General features: G+C 32.5%; 1 protein-coding gene across 4 annotated transcripts in view; it reads left to right on the top strand.

Moving 5' to 3' along the window:
* LOC122538556 (regulating synaptic membrane exocytosis protein 1) overlaps positions 1 to 15,942 on the top strand; it is a 289,590-nt gene that overhangs the window by 246,211 nt on the left and 27,437 nt on the right. The gene's annotated exons all lie outside the window — the stretch shown is intronic.

Here is a 15,942-nt window from a genome sequence, read left to right as displayed (position 1 = left end):
TAGTGTAGCAGAAAGTGAAGCGCAATAGCACCACCTACATTTTAGAAATCGGAAGTGATCACCACCTCTCTCGGTCTTTCGCTTTGTATATATCTCATGATCCGTATCCGATGCGAGTACCGAGCCATTTTACTTGTTATCTACGTATTTACATATTTCACACGTATTGACCAACGTGTGTATCACGTTTACTTGAAAGACTAGAAAAAGATGACAGCCGACTCGACAGGCTAATAACACGATACAGAAGCAGAAGATTAAAAAACACGAACAATTTTTCATCGTCGATTCGTCCGCAGAAAGAACGGAGGATTCCACGAAAACTTGAACGATTAGCTATTATTTAGTACCATTAGATATCATTAAACTCCATTGGAGGCAATAACAATTTAACTAATTTTAATATATCTAATTTCGAAAATTTGCAATTTTATGAAATTTTATTCCGAACTCTCTCTATCACAAAGAACGCAGAACACGAAACAAAATGAGACAATCTTGATAATTGTGGTAATTGTGTGGGTTCATTTATAATCTAAAGATATTATTTGAGAGTTAAAATCGAATTGCACTTTCGCTTATCTTTACAGGTTTACTTTGCCAAGACAAATCTACCAGTGAAATCCTCTAATTCGCAAAGAAAGAGCGCAGGATTCCACTGGACGATTAAAGACGAATTTTCTGTAAATTTCTATTTTACTTTCTTCGTGATTTTGTTACCTGTCGAAATTCTTTATTTCGCAAAGAAAGGAATGAAGGGTCAGAACGATTAAATTCGAATTTCTTCCGAATTTCCTTTTCGTTTTTCTTCTACTTTCTTTGAGGTTTGATCTATCGCTAGAAACCTCCAGCTTCACTCCAGATCAAATTTGAATTTTCTCGAAATTTTCCTTTTCTCTTTTTTATCTCACGAAGGCAAATCTATCGCTGGAGCATTTTGGCTGGGGGCGAAGAAATCGTTAACGGACGCATTAAATTTTAACGCACTAATGCGTTCGGAAGATTTCCCAGCCTCGAACGTTTCGAACTCTGTTTCGTGGAAAATATTCGCTTTCGAACTGTGCGTCGGCTCCACTTTTACCACCGTTAATGTGCCAAATTTGCAACTGCAAGCGTGTACACGGTGCGTCTATTAGAACGTGCGAGAGTGATTTGTAAATATTTGTGGACGCGCCAATCGGTCGACGATTCGTAATGAAACCGCGAAACGTCGAAAATTGGAACGGCGATACGATTTTCGGTGGAACGTTGACGGCCGCGAGTTTTCCTCAGCTATCTTGAAATTTTCGAATTTCACATGCATTCCCGTTAAAACGGAGACAAAATTTTGCACGTTTTCTATTCGAGATGTACTTTATAATTTGAAAAGGAGAAAAAAAAAGTTAACATTCTTGCCGGTTTTTGACAAAACGATATGCGAAGACGCTTGATTTTATGGCTTGTCCCGTATTTTATTTAAATTTGGCGTACAAACGATGCGAAATTTGATAATTCTACATAGAATCACCGGTTCTCATCAATATACATATCTACCGCATATATATTTCAGTCGATTTCCAATAATAATGAATTTTATCAAAATAATTAATGACTTAAAATTGAAATTAATGTATTTGCGATTTTCTTGCGGAATCAACAGCACATAAATTTTAATTATTTGTTGACAAGCTTAATATCATATCACGATTAATACACAATTTATTAAAATACTTGATATTATTGGAATAAATTATAATTTCGAGTCTAAAGGCTAAATGATCTACGACAAATTTAAACGACGAAATAATCATTAAAAAATTACTGCTTTGCAAACAAGTAATATTGTTGTTATATATTAGGTTATATACGAAATGGGTAATTTCAAACGTAAAAGTTCTTCAGAACTCACTGAATAAATAAAATACAATAACAGTGTTGTAATATAATACTTATTAAATATTAATATAGAGCTCGAAACGAGCCGAGAGAGAAGCAGATTATGCGTCGAACGTGTATTTTTTATAAAACGATTAATACTACGAATAAAAGTTATTCGCAACATTGATACAAGTTTGTGAGAAGCTATGTTAAGAGAAGAGATAACGCGTCATTGTTACGAAAAAACTTCGAAGCTCGGAAATAGAAACATCAAAAAAATTAAGAATTTCTTAACTTAAAAACTTCAAAACATAACTACACTTTTATTTTATAATGATAAAAATATATACAGTTACTGAAAATGCGATAAATCGTAAAAATTGATTGATAATATTTTCGAGATACTGAAAGTTTCATTAATATTACGTTTCAAAAAAACTTGTCATAATATTCTTTTGTAAATAAAACGAAGGATGTAAAATACACTTTTACACCAATATTAGGTAATACGTGAGATTATCTACTATATGTGATAATACATTGTCCAATTTTTAAATTTCTGACGATATTTAACACTTGTCAATCAATTTTTGAAATGCCCTTTTTGAAGCTAAACTTCTACCAACGAATTTCAACATACCGTAATACGTATTAGATGAATTTCCAAAAATACATATCAAACTAATGAATAAAAACAATGAAATCATTATTCTTAATACTTCACGTTTTATAGAAAATTTCTTAACAATGTATGTACATACGCATGAAATAATCGATTTTTCAATATAAACAATAACAGAAACACGTGCCGGTTGAATACCGATCGAATTAATTAATTAATGCAATTAGTCAATTATTACCTAATCTCTCAGTTAAATAATTGTCTAACTAAACAACGTTTACCTTCGCGCTTTTGTTGCTTTCTGTTATTGCCCAATGCACGATGGAGATGAAAAATCATCGCAATTTATCAATTTTTATTCCAACATTGTGAAACGTGAAAATTTTAGTAAAAATATATTCACGACAGAGTTCGAACGAAGCGAAGCTACAGCATTTCCTTCTCTTTTATAACCATCGTTTCCTCGAACTCATATTTTCGAACTCATAACTGAACGAAGAAAACGTTTCCTCTGTTCTATCTCGCGGAAAAAACGCGTAAATACGTTTCGGTTTTCGCAACGGATCTAGGAGAATTCGTAGGCATAGATATAAATGGAACTAAAGGAAAAAAGAAACAAAAAAAAAAAAAAAAAATCGTGACGTTTCCCGTAATTTCGAGTCCTTCCGATCAAGCTGTTCAAGTTAATCACGTACGCTTTGAATCGATGTCTCGTTCGGTAACATGCGTCATCGAGATGAGAGTCACAGCATCTCCAGCTATATACTAAACTTAAACTGTCTAGTACCACGAACGAGAGAGAGAGAGAGAGAGAGAGAGAGAGAGAGAGAGAGAGAGAGAATATGCTTTCTTGTATCGAGTCTAGGTGCTGTTAGCTATAAAGGATCACCTAAATGCATCAGTGTAAAACTGTATATCCGGGCCAAGTGTCGGCTTGCTTGATATATAACGACTTTCCTATCATTCTTTATATGACAGATATACATGTTCTTTGATCAAGCACGTTTACCTGTATACACCGTATCATCAAGTATGTGTCTCTCTTTGTGGGTGGATCTGTAAATAATTATACAGGGTTTCTGACAATAGGTGTACGTCGTATATAAGTAAGATCGTCGTTAAGTGGAAGGTACGCGAAAGTTATTAGAAGAGTAACCTTCATTTGGGAAGGGAAGGAATCTGCTTTGTCGATCGATCGATCGCGCAATCTATATTATATACTGTACTTTCTTCGTCGTCTTCTTCTTATTCTTCTTCTTAGCTTTTTCTCGTTCTCGTTTTTTATTTCGATTCGTTTCGTTGATTTCGAGGAAAGAAACGGTATTAAATATCGCGTTGCCTTTCTCTTCGAACGAAGAGAAGCTGACGGATTCCGATGTTTCGTTATCGCCGAAGCGGAAAGCATCTGTGATGGTTTGATAATTCGGCCGAGGGAATTGTGGATCGATTATTATACTCGCGGAGGCAAAATGAAAAATGCGATCGAGAATACTTCCGTTGTTCCGCGCAGATATTTAATAAGTCGACGAATTCTTAGGATTCTTCATGGGGCGGGAGGGGAGGAGGGAGGAGATATAAGCTACGTCTTTTATTGATCGGAGAGAAATATTAAGTTTAAAAGATGTATTCGCAACGCGAGAAGGATAGAAATCACGTTTCCTTTTTGTTGAACTTTCAACCAGCTTCAAAGAGAATATAAATTTAGAGGTACGAGAAGAAAATTTGTAAATTTCACGTTGAACTTCTCATTCGTAGAGATGGTCTGTAATCAAAGAGAGTACTGCCCCGGCCCTGGTTTCGAAGTTTCGAAGAGCAAAGATACTTTTGCCGATTGATGTAATAAGTATACGTGACACAGGACCAAAATCGATAGAGGATTCTTCTTCTGATTAGATATCGCTTTCGTGCCTCGGTGTTTCTCGTAAAAATTACTATAATTGCGCATATCGGGAGCAGTTTGCGAGATAATGGATCTTAGAATTCTACTTTCTCGATGTTGCTATATTACTCCGAGTTGTAAGCTAACAAATTACACGGATGTCTAAAGTTCCATTTCACAGATGTAACAAGTGAGGCTTTTAAAGCAAAGAAGGAAGCTTGTGGGTAACTCATGTCAATGAAATTTTGTTGAATATAAATTCAGTTAAGAAAGTTTGTCTAAATAACTGTTGTAAATTATAATCACATTTGTAGTTACGTTATATAAAACTATAATAATACGATATAATACCTATAATAGGCTGTTATTAATTAATTATTTTGAGTATATGAATTCATTCCTGGGTGCAGTTTCTCAACTACAAAATTCTTTTGGCACATTGTATTAGAGTTTAATTTTTCTTTAAGTTTCTCACGTTTTAGATAATTCGAAAGAGTTGTTTTATGTACGGATTTTTTAAATTAATGTTAAATAAAATTTAGATATGATTTGACATCTTTCTACAAAATCATGAATTAGAATTACGAAACAGAAACAAAAGAAATTTAAAATAACCGTGTTTAGAAAACTTGAAATTATTTTCAATGACAAATGCAAAGTGTTGAGCTCTATGTTGCAAATTCACTAAGAAGAAATAATATGTAAAATAACTTGCAATGAATGTTAGGAACGAAAATGATGTTCGTCATTCATTTAGAACATTAGACTACACAAATAATGTGACACTGTCAAGTTAAAAAGTACAAAGAATATGACAACTATATTCTTAAATTATAATATTGTTCAAAATTACTCGCGTTGAAACTCTCATAATTTTTAACTAAAATAAAAAGTTTTACCGCAGTTTTAAAATAGATGAAAATATTTACGAAACTCTCATAATTCTCCATTTTTCCATCCAAATATACATCTCGATATTTTTTACAGTTCAAAAAATTTTTAAATTTGACCTTTAATCATTTTATACAATTTCTCTATATTGGATTTTTCATAATATTTTATTTATTATTTATAAAATTTTACATATTTAACATTAAATACGTAACTAAAATACATAAAAACGTACGTTGGAGCGGAAATTTATTTTCAAATCATTTCTCCATCGATATTTGCATCATTTGCGTCGCGCTCGTAAAAAAATTCGAAACCATTGAGTTCGCGCATTTCGCGTTACTGATTTTAAAACAAATACATCTCTCTGGGACAGCAAGCCAACGTCAGTTAACGACGGTTTTGCTTCATTCGAATACTTATGGAATTGACGTCGGTCATCCAGGAGGCGCGTTCGCTCTCTGACGTCAATTGAAGCCAGCCCCGCTGAATAGGATGAAATTTTATATTTAGTCCGACGACGCTTTATGCACGTAACTACGTTATTTCCATTTAACGAAAGGATTTCGTAATAAACTATTCGGTAAGTGTAAATTTGCTCGAGGTAGCAATCGAATTGACGTCAATTTCGTTTCTTTGTATTGAAGACTCATTTTCTTATTTACAGAGAGAGAGAGAGAGAATTTTTCAAAAAATTACAAAGTTACGAATTTTTGAAGCTCCAAAGAAAAATACATCGAGTTAATTTTTAATATTTTTGAGTCGAATAAATAGATAAACGTCGAATATTTGTAGTAATTATAATTATTTGTGTGATGAACGCCGAAATGAATGTATACCTACTATATGTTTTGGAACAGCATATTACGTTTCTAACATCTGTTATATTGAAATGTACGCGTATGTGCATACTTAAAGAAATCCGCTTCAAGCGAGTTCCGTTTAAAGCAAAATTATTATTCATTGTGAATAATAATTAGATAAAAGCAATGTTGAATGTTTGTTAATTAACAGTATGAACAATTTAAGATTTATTAATTGTTGTAATTAATGTGATGGTAGCACATTTCACAAAGTTCTCAGTATCTCAAAACTGGGGGACGAAAAATATAATGCATGGCTAACGATTGTTTCTAAAGAAAATAAACATAGAAACGCCAAATGTCCATATAATAATTATCAAAATCTGAGTTTTAAAATTAGAAAAATTTAGTCGTAAAATAAAATATTTAATGATATTTATGAAATGTTTGTATCGTCAAATATTTATGAAAACGTTTAGTAATCAAATTATCAAGTTACGAAGTACAAAACAAAACAAACGAGGGAAACTAACGTGTTTGAGGATATTTAAATTATAATCACCGTTGTGATTATACAAAGTTATAAATCGCGAAATAAAACAACGTGTTTTGAAAGTGTTAAATAAAGTTTAATAAAACTTGGTTTGGACAAAGTTATCAAGTTGAAAAAGATTTATCAAGCAAGTTGTGTCGAGTTATCGATCGTGAAATAAAACACAACGGAGGGGAATTAACAATAAGACGTTCGAAAAGATTCAATAGCTCGACCGTGATATTCCTGTAAATCTCGAAAGAAACAGAAGGAACGAACCAAACGACTGAGTTACCTGCAAACGAAGCTCCTTTAAAACCAGTGTTTCTACAGCTCTGCGCATTAGCTTGAAACCGGGAGTGTGGCGAAACGTATTGTCACGATAGTACTCTCTCTGTGTACCTCCTGTAACGATCAATATTTTCGTTCTTATTGTATCGTTGGAAGAAACTATGTGTATATACGCAGATGCTTTCGGCGTGGTCGCGTTCGTCGTAGCGCGCTTCCCTTTAACCAAACGAGGCTGCTTTCGTTCGCTGCTTAACACGATGAATTTACTACGCTGTTCTCGAAGGAGCGCACGACAATCGGTCTAGATAAACGCTAAGAAATGTGTGCGTCCGTGCACCGGATTTTATGTGTGTAACCGTTAGTAGAGAGAGTAGTAGAGAGAAAGCAAGCATCGCGTTTACAAAGTAGAACACGAACACAAACACGCGAATCTTCACGCTAAAAGATTGCGCTTTTCGGCTGCGTATCGTTCGAAGATTGTTCACGTGATCGACTAGGAAGAGATTCAAGCGAAAGGTACACACATACATACATACATACAAACATACATGCACATATACGTGTGTGTGTGCAATGTCTTCGAGCGTATGCAGTCCGCTGCAAAAGATACAAAAAGCGGAGTATAAGAAAACCATATATTTCTTGAAAGCTTCGCGCGAGAGAACCAACTGTTACAGCACCGCTTTCCTCGTTTGCCTTCCCGTGGCGAGAGAGAGAGAGAGAGAGAGAGAGAGAGAGAGAATGAGAGAGAGAAAGTGATTCCCGGTTCGAAGTACCGAAAAAGATCCCTTTATAATCGCGCATTGTCGTCTGACTGCGAAAAGAGAACGGAACACGAGAGGAGTGTCAGTTGGGGCGAGTTGCGTCGTCGCCGTTCTTCTCCTTTCTTCCGCTTTCGTTCCTCCGTTATTCCGTCGAATTACTCGATATTCCGTCTCGATCCGAGCTCTCGACCGACGTGTTGACCATGCTTTCGTCGAATCACTAGACACGAATAACACACGCACGCAGAAGATGTTTCCAAAATCGTGATGCAATTGGTTAGATTGTGATACTACGCGGATGGCTGACAATAGAAATTAAAAAGGAAAAAAACGGGGGGAACTGAATTCGAAAGTTTGTCGAGTATGAAATGTATGAGATTTGGCTGATTTATTGGATTGAATAATTGACGATCAGCTATTCCTTGTGCAAAAATAAGTCGACGATGTGAAATAAAATTTTTCAGTTTAATGCTTTGTTTTCAAATAAATAAATAAATAAATAAATTTGAATATGTTTAGCTTGGTGTACGTATAGCTTGATAAATATGCAAATTGAATTTGGTAATAAAGTGTCTCGTGGGGAAATTATGTTCTAAATTTTTCATTTCATACGTAAAATATTCTTAAAAAAGTAGAAGAGTCAAACTGATTAAAAAAGAAACATATTAAAGACACATATTAAAGTTAAACAAGAAATAAAGTATCGATATATCTTCATACAAGTAAGAGCTTCATAGCAAAGTACGAAGAGAAACTTCATTCTCAAACATAGTGACTTAACAATTTTTATCCATCACTAAAAGGGATAGTTCGTTTCAATTATTTGCCAGAATCAAATGTACAAATTTTCGAGCTAGAAAGAATCACGTGAACGAATTTTATTCCTTTTTTTTTTTTTTGTTTCAATTTATTTTTGCACGTAGAATCACATCCTAAGCGGTTGTACCTCGATTTCGGAAACACTCTGTAAACATGTACGCCATATATAGACACGCAGAGACACACGTTTCCGAATATCTCTCGCTCTCGGTGATCCACGAACAGTACACACTTACTCCTAATTAGCTGGTAATTGATCGTCGCAAGCAGGCGAGAACAATGCACATCCTCGACGCGAGAAACCTGACTCAATATCCACGCGAATCACCCCCCGAATCTGTGTAACCGGATGTAAAGATAGAGGAAAAATAAACTCAGAAGAGAAACGAAGAAACACAGGAGAGAAAATTTTTACGCGAAAGCTCGAGCTGCAATAACGCGTGCAGGCGCTCGATCTTTTTCTTCGCTTGTTCTTTTCTTCTTTTTCTTTTTTTTTTTTTTTTCCTTCTTTTGGACTTTCCGTTGGACCGTGTACTACCGAGAAAAAGTTTGGCAACAATTCTTAAACCCAAGTATGATAGCAAAAACAAGAAGTGAGTTTCATTTTTTAATAGAAGGCAGACAGAGTTTTCATATTTTACAGTAAAATATTACACCACCGTCTAAGAATATTACACGCGTAACAGAGTATTTTTAGGCTCAAATGCCTTACATTACAGGCTCTTTTTAAATCTGCACGAATAATTATAAAATTCTTCATCTTTATCTAAATACCTCTTCAAAATTTATCCGACGATCGCGACGAATTTATAAAGAGATAATCCGAATTATCCTTGTTCGTAATGCTAGATATTTTGAATTATTTGGCATTCCACTTTAATCTACATTAAAGCAAAGAAACGTGAAGAATCCTGGAAAACGCTTCCAAACTGTTCGTCGGTGGTGTACATGTCACACACGTGTGAACGTGTACGAACGCATACACGTGACGAAGAGAAGAAACTGTGCAAAGACACATGAATAACGCAAATATACACGGTGGTAGAACCGATCAGAGATACCTTTGTATGTATATCGTACACGTGTACCCGTACACGAATACACGTGAATATCATGCGAGTAGAGACGTGAGTGATTAGAGCGGATGCGCGTGTGCGTGCGCGCGCCTTTCTTCGCCACCCTCTCTTTCACTTTGCTTCTCTTTTCACCTGTCAAACTTCTCCCCCCTTTCTTGTTCCTTTCTTTATACGTGTAAGAGTTCTGTGTTCTACATATATATATATATATACATACTGTCCTATATATACGGCTCTACGAAGCTGCACGAGGCACTTCTCTCTTTTGTATCTCTAAATTCTGTTACTGTTACCGCCTCACCGTTACTTCCGGCGACGTCTCTTCACCACATCGGCATACGTCCACGTACTTATCTCTCTCTGTGAGCCCGAAAGTTTCATTGTGTCTCGCCCAATAACTGTTTCTTCTGTCGTTCTTCCTTTTTTGTTTCATCGCTTCCACCCACCCTCCCCCACCCCCACGAAATCCTCCATTTAAAGAAATTGTATGGCTACGAAAAACAGACTAAAAGAGAAATAGACCCGCTGACGAAAGTGAAAAGAAAAGGAAATGTAAGTTGTCCATGTTGAAACAAACTTAGCATATTGGCCCTCCATGCTACTCTCTCCCAACTGGCACGACTCTAGTTGTTACATTAGCGTTCATTTTCTTTTGCGGCTCGACCCCTGCGTTTCCCCATCTTTTACGTTTCATCATTGTCCATTTTTCTTTTGTTTTTTCATACTGTCGTTTAGGTATGGCTACTTGGTCGTCTTTTAGCAGCGATCAGCTCTTACTATAGCTCTTTGTTTTCGAACTCATTATTTCATCGAGCCTCGTCTGTTGCGTTACTGTCACTCCTTTGGTTTTCGTTCACTTTCCTCCCGTTTGCTCTCTCCCGCTCCTTCGTTTCACGAAATTAGAGGATAACAGAATGGAACAAGCATGAAAACGTGATTAGCGTAGCTAATTCGATGTGAAGTTTCACGTTGAACTCTGAGCACCAAACGTACCATAGCGATGTACGGTTGTAAATAAACCGGAATTCTCAGTATTTACAGTGGCTCGTGAAGGCATTCGAACATTCATCGTAGAATAATTTTTATGTATATCTTATGTCTGTTTTATGAAACATTTTGATCTAGTTTCACTAGCACTGTGAGAAGTAGATATCACAATTATATCGATGAAATTTGAAACCTGAAAACGTACGTACATAGGTACATAGAAATTACGAGATATTCATTGCACACATGCAAAATATTTAGTAAAAAAACTATTGCATGAAAACTATACAATATATAATGTATAATATACAAATATAATACAAAATCAAATATATATTTAGTAAAACAAATATAGCATGAAAATGATTTTAATAAATATTGATATAACAGATTGTGTCTATTTATTTAAATACTTTTATATTTGTATTTAAATATCTTGTAATTTATATATATATATATATTTAGATTCGTCTCAAACAGCAATATAATCATGATAGTTAAATTTCACTACAGTGTTAGTGAAATTTCCAGAAGTTTTATATAACATATATAATATATTTATGAAAAGTTTGTTTAAATGCTCGAATACTTTTGCGAGCATAAACTTCGATTTCGTTTGAATTCTCAAATTGTGTGTTTTCAATTCTCTTTTAATATTAAGCCATTCCACAAGTAATGTCGTTCTTTGCCACGGTTATATAAAATTTTATTTTCTGTACGTGAAATTCAAAATTAATGTTTCGCAAGAGCGAAAATCCTTTCTTCTAAATCAAGCGCTCGGAGTATTCAGGTCATTTTTCTAACGCTGGAAAGAATTTAAAAACGTACGTCACAGCGAGGGTTTTCACTACGTTCCTGGTTTAAGAGAAGTGATATAATTATGGTCTTTGTAAGGACATGTTTGGAATTTTCACAGATAAATTTCAAGTAGAAATGTTAAAGATAATTTTGAATCAAATAACGAAGAAAGATCTACTCACTGAATTTAATAAAATGAAGATGTTCGATTAGATGTTTATGAATATATGATATGCATATGAATTTTATATTTTTATGAACATAAGTACGGAAGTAGAATCTAAATAGAAATTTGTTCTACTAAATATCTATTTGATCTACTAAATATCATAGATCATTCTATAAATATTATGTGTATTTTGTAGATTTTTGGAATTTTCAATTTCCCACAGCAAAAATATTAAGTTTGATCAATAACATCACCCACAAACTATTCAAAGTGCATTGGAGAAACGTCAAAAATAGAGAAATGAATTCTCCACTAGCTTTTAACAAGGAATCGTTTCGAACGCATGGATGTTTGTACTTATTTTTCGAAATTGGCAATAAACTCGTCTATTTTTTGATCGGATTGCAATAGAGGATGAAAAATAAATTCGTTGCAATAATCCTAACCATAAAAGGCAATGGCTACCATCAATATCCCGATATATGATATTACCTTTTATGGTATTTTCAATTTAAGAAAATTCTGATAAAAATATTATTTCGTTACTATATGCAAGAAATAATTTATCCTGAATTTTTAAAATAATATTGATTAAAGACACCATTATGACTGAAACTTAACTAAATTAAAGGTACTTTTGTTAGATAAGCGATGAGATTTAATAAACAGCAAAGAGATTCATTTTCATGAACATTTTTACTCGGCAGAAATAATGGAAAGATAAAAAAAGAAAAGAAGTGAAATTTGACTTGTAATTAATATCATATTTATTATAATTTTTTGATTTGGTAATAATAAATTACCATTTAAGTACTTTTTAAGTATTAAATTAGTTTTTTTAGTTTTAAATTTTTAATAAGCAGATGAAAAAATGACCTAAAAATTGATAAATTACGTATCGATGTATTCACGCATAACGTTCTTATTGATATTATTATATTGCTCTTAAGTATATTATTAAACATATTATTAATTAATAAGAATTTACATTAATTCATATTAATAACGTTAATTTAAAAGTATATTATTAATATATTAATATTATAGTATATTTAATTAGTATATTAATATTAATACCATTTCTTCCTGAAGAATATCATATATATTCTCAAAATAAGTTATTTCTTGTTGTAGTGCAATAAAATATTTTTGTTGAAACTTTTTCAAATTGGTGACAAAGGAGGAAAAAGTAGCAGTGTGTATAATAATATATTAATGTTCTTTACAAAACATGTTCCTATTGTAACTTGACATTTAAAACGACATTACGTATGGAATGATCTGATTTAATTTAAAAAAAAAAACATCTATTCCCTTTCGATGAATGCGTAAATTATTTAAAAATTCGTAGTCGAAATTTCCTGAGCTAAATCTTGCTTTAATACATATTTAGTAGATTTACATTACGTATATCCTATTTCTTACAAACTTTTTCTATTACATCTATTCTATTACATCACATGCGAAACGAAGGGTTAATATCTTCATTCTTCTCTTCTGTCCCTTGTCTTTTTTTTTCACTCTCTACATTTTTCTCTCGTCTCTCTCTCTCTCTCTCTCTCTCTCTCTCTTCTTTTTCTCTTGTTTCTCGTTCTCTATTTCACCTGTTTGTCTATCTATCTATTTGTCTATCTATCTACTTACATCTATCCTCCTATGTACCGACTTTTGTTTCTGTCTCTATAAGCGCAGTTTCACACGAACAGCAAATTCGTCCTGAACGTGCGCCAAACGTCCGAGAAACTTTCTTATTGATCGGCCCCGGTGCTAAAAATATTTTATTTTTCTTTCGAAAATTCTTCGTAGTCCATGGCTCGTTCAGAGGAAATGAAACGAGCACGAAATCGTGGGCGTTTGGCTTACGCTTTCCCTGTAATTCAATCGATTGGAAATGTCGAACGAAACGTGAAAATCCGAAAGAATCCGACTCTGATTTCGGGAAGAGTCGCGTTTCTGAATCAAATTTCCTTGAAAAATCTATCGCGATACGTTTAACGTGCCAAGAGTTATCGAAGAACTGTATAATGTTGATCGATAGCTCTTTTTTCGCGGAATATCGAACGATTTCCTTCGAAGCAGATTATAAGTTACCAACACTTTCACGGTTAGGTTAAACTTTGCAAGAAACAAGAGCGATATTTTTTTTCGATCACGAGGAATTCATTATACGAGTGTCAGCTTTAGATGAAGAATATAGAGTCGTGACAGGAGAATTTTTGTGAAATAGTTGAAAAAATATTTATGATCATGTAATGTTATTTATTATTATGTAATAATTGTTTATAAATAATTTTGTATGTTTTCATTTTTGTCGGAATTGGTTATAATTTCAATCTAAAATAAAAAAACTGTTTACAATAAATATTCAGAAAGAATATAATAGTAACTAACAATATAGTAACTTATAACATAGACAATTTTATAAATTTTGGTACGAAACTTTTGTTAGAACTAGTTATAATTTTAATTCAAAAAGTAATAAAAGAAATTTTATAAAATCGTTGCCAACTTATATGATTAAATTTCAACTAAAACGTTAAGTTAAAACTACGACTAAAACGTACATTTATTATTGGAAGAAAGTAAAGATTGAAGAATATTTATATTACTCGCAAAACACTTATAACAATAAATGACATTTGTAACTACTTTCTCTAATATTAATTATTTACTATTATATCAAACAGTTTATTATTGTTGTTGTTTTTGTTGCTGTTACTTTTATTGTATTATTATTATATTATCTTATATTATTATTATTACATTAAACTTTAAATTTAAATTTATATCACTATAGATATACCTTTTTTGTTTTTATTGTAAAATATAATTTCGGCGTATTATTTGTTTATAATTTGTGTTTTATAAACGCAGACATTCGAATGGAGTACGTTAGTCTGCGCTAAATTGATTGTACACATCGATCCAAATAAATAGACACTTTGTAACCAAACGACGCATTATACATAATTAATTGATCCAGTAGTAGTGGAGTTAATTATTAATTGCGGAAATTAACTGACAAATAAATGTATTGAATACCTGGTTAGGTTCTATTAAATTTATCTCACTTTAAATGAATTCCAAATGGACAAACTTGAAATAACTAAACTAAACCAATGAAAGCTTTTAATATTCCTGTTACACTTTACATTTTTCATAAAGTGTAACAGGAATATTAATAATAATCAGTTATTAACTGGTACAGTATCTATTCAACTTGCAATTATTTTGTGAAAGTGTTGGTAACACGTAATTTGCAACAAATACTGTGACTATAATCAGAAGAGCTTACTAGATATACAGAGTGTTGAAAAATAAGAAACTATATCACTCAATAGTACCCACTGAGAGGAGTAAAAATTATTAATAAGAAAATTGAAATCAATTCTAAAATATGATATTTAAAATATAACTTGACATACATAGCAAACCATTAAATATAAATAAATATTGATTATAAAATTGTTACCTATAATGAATGTTACAGTAAAATACAACATTATGTTATTTCGATATTTATATTATACGATATTTACTATATTTTAAAATATTTCATTGCGTTTCAATTTTTCTTTTCGTCAGATATAACATATATTTTTCATTCATTGTTATACTTTAATTATATTATTTGTTATGAATAAGTACTTAAACTGAACTTTTAAGTAAACAAAATTGTATTTTACACCGAAAGTATTGACTGTATCACTCATTTATATAGTTGTTAATCCTCTTTATTAGTACTAGAAGCTCTATAATTTTAAACCCATCTTTTTGGCACCCTGTATAAAATTTGAAACGAATCAATTATTTGAAACGATTCAATATTATCTATTTTGAAGCTCAATTGTTTCAAAGCGTGAAAGACTCCTCTTAATGATGTAACATTTCTTTTACAAAAATTTGAAAATAACTAGAAATAGCCAGAATTCACAAATTCCAAGTAACAAGAAAGATTATATCAATTACTTCAAATTTCTTGGCTTTTCTACTGTAATACGAAACAAATATCACAGATAATTTTTCCAACGTAAGAAAATATTATCAAAATATTATATTATATTATAGAATGTATTTTTAACGACGATAACAAGGGAAAGCGTATGCGAAAAGAATCGTAGCCTGACATCGTTTGCACATACAACACCAACGCCATGCTTCTCTCGCGACTCGGCTTCGGCTTTAAAGGTATTCACTGGATCTAGTGTAAAATAATGCTCACGGTCTCAGAACTGTCGTTTTTTTTTTTTTTCTTTTTTTTTTGCGTAACCTTTGAACGCGTTGATCGTCAGAAAAAAAAAGAAAAAAAGAAAAAGAGGAGAAAATAATAACAAGCGAAAAGAGGAAAAATTGATGCTATCATGTCGATGCCATTCTGCGCGAACAAAAAAAAAAAAAAAACGATCGAAAAATCGAAAATTTTTTCCCGAGAAAAATTCATCGAAATTTCACAG

This window comes from Frieseomelitta varia, unplaced genomic scaffold, assembly GCF_011392965.1.
Source record: "Frieseomelitta varia isolate USP_RPSP 00005682 unplaced genomic scaffold, Fvar_1.2 scaffold_167, whole genome shotgun sequence".
NCBI classification, from domain to species: domain Eukaryota; kingdom Metazoa; phylum Arthropoda; class Insecta; order Hymenoptera; family Apidae; genus Frieseomelitta; species Frieseomelitta varia.
This window is presented reverse-complemented; position numbering and strand designations above follow the sequence as displayed.